Here is a 2,352-nt window from a genome sequence, read left to right on the forward strand (position 1 = left end):
GTCCAAGCCAACACCCAATCAGGTGTCCTCAAGGAACTCACCATTGGTTCTGATGGTGCCCAGCCCTCATGGTCATCACAGAACCTCCCCATCTCTCCTCCCCGTCACCGCCCATCCCCTAAGGGGTTAAAGGAGTCCTTATAACCTCTGACCCCACTCCACTCGTGTGTGCTTCTATCAGTATCCCGCATCCCGCTGCATAGATCCATCCCCGATTCCTGATCAGTTTCGGGTCCTCCCCCCATCCCCTCAACTATCGCCACTGGAGACTTCCTGGAAGACTACGATGGTAAATATCACCCTGTCAGTGTATCCATTTATGTTCCCCTATCGATCTATCTATGTTTCTTAGACCTGTGTGAATGTGTGATTGAATTGCATTTTACCTTGTGTGAAAGAGCTATATTATTCCAAATAAAACACAACTGGTTTTTACTAAATTAGAGTCCTTTTATTGAGCATTCACTCTCTGGATGGTTGAGCCTGGTATACATTGGTAATAGATCCCTGTTTGAGCCAGGTGCCCACCTGACTAATTCCCCAACCTCATTTTGGGGGCATTTGGCTTAACAGTCAAGAGTTGCAGTGCTGGAGGAATAGTGCTAAAGTTAAAAGAACAACATGTCATTGAGTCACAACCAGCTCAGGGTGACCCCATCCGTGGGATGTTTATCTCTATAGTCCATAAAGTGGAGGGTTTTTTTAACCTTGTGTATCTTAAGTTAATCCCCTCAAGACATCTTACCCTCCACTTTTGACTGTTCTTAATGCTTTGATGCCTTGTGTGGTAACCGGAATTGTCTGTCACACTTTTGTCTTTGCCTTTGCTCTTTGTTTTCAATTATTATTAAAATAAACCAGCTTATTCTTATATCTTTTATGCTGTTTTATGAACTTATTCTGCTGACATTCATTTTCATAGAATCATAGAGTTGGAAGGCACCTCCAGGGTCATCTAGTCCAACCTCTTGCACAATGCAGGAACTTCACAAATACCTCCTCCCCCCCCACACACACACATCCTCAGTGACCTCTGCTGCATGCCCAGAAGATGGCAAAAAACCTCAAGGATCCCTTGTCAAACTTGACTGGAGACAAATTGCTGACTGACTCCAAAGTGGCAATCAGCACCTAGGCGTGTAAGAAAGGGCCACGAGAGCTAAGCACTAATGCAACCCTTCCTGCCCTCCTCATGATCTGCCTAAGTTCACAGAAACAGATGGTCATTTAGCCTCTGTTTAAAAGCCTCCAAGGAAGGAGAGCCCACCACCTCCCATGGAAGCCTGTTCCACTGAGGAATTACTCTAACAGGAAGTTCTTACTGATGTTTAGCCAGAAACTCTTTTGATTTAATTTGAACTCGTTGGTTCTGGTCCAACCTTCTGGGGCAACAGAAAACAATTCTGTGTTATCCTCTGTCTCACGGCCCTTCAAGTATTTGAAGATGGTGATCATACCACCTCTCAGTCCTCTCCTATCCAGGCTAAACATATCCAGCTTTACTTATGAATCTCTTCTATTGTTATTTTTCTCTATTTAAGAATACACTTGGCACCTATCTTCAGTCTGTTTTAGAAACATTCATGAAATTTCATACACATTTATTTTTCATTTACTTTTATGTTAGTCTTTATTAGTAACTAAATGAAAGCTGGTTTATTTATACTTTGTTAAGTGGTTTTGCTTGATACATTGCTGCTGTTTGGAGCAGGTATGTGAATATGCCATTAAATAAAAATTCTATTTTCCCTCTCCGCTGAGTTTATTCTTTGAATTTTCTAAATTGCTAAGTGTTCCTTTTGTTCAGCATAGCCATGACTGTCCATTTTTATCATTTTTTTTAAATCTACTTTTTCTCTAAGAAATGTAGAGTGTATAGATAATTATTCTTCCTCTGTTTTATCCTTACAACAATTATTTAGGCAATACACTAAATAGAAATTGGGAGGTATGGGCATAGCAGTGTTAGAAATACGATCAAACCTGGTCTTCTACCCCTTCGGTTTGGTGTAATGATTAACTATGTGGACTCTTATCTGGGAGAACGGGGTTTGATTCCCCACTCCTTCACTTGCAGCTGCTAGAATGGCCTTGAGTCAGCCATAGTTTTCACAGGAGTTGTCCTTGAAAGGCAGCTGCTGTAAGAGTTCTCTCAGCCTCACCTACCTCACAGGGTGTCTGTTGTGGGGGAGGAAGGTAAAGGAGATTGTCAGCCACTCTGAGACTGAAATTTGGAGTGGAGGGCGGGATATAAATCATATTCCAACATTGCATCAAAGTGAATGAGAGCAAGTGTATATACTGCCTGGATATGAAGTATTTTGGAATGTGATTGTATGAAGCTTGTCGAAG

Source organism: Heteronotia binoei, chromosome 3, assembly GCF_032191835.1.
Source record: "Heteronotia binoei isolate CCM8104 ecotype False Entrance Well chromosome 3, APGP_CSIRO_Hbin_v1, whole genome shotgun sequence".
Taxonomy (NCBI): domain Eukaryota; kingdom Metazoa; phylum Chordata; class Lepidosauria; order Squamata; family Gekkonidae; genus Heteronotia; species Heteronotia binoei.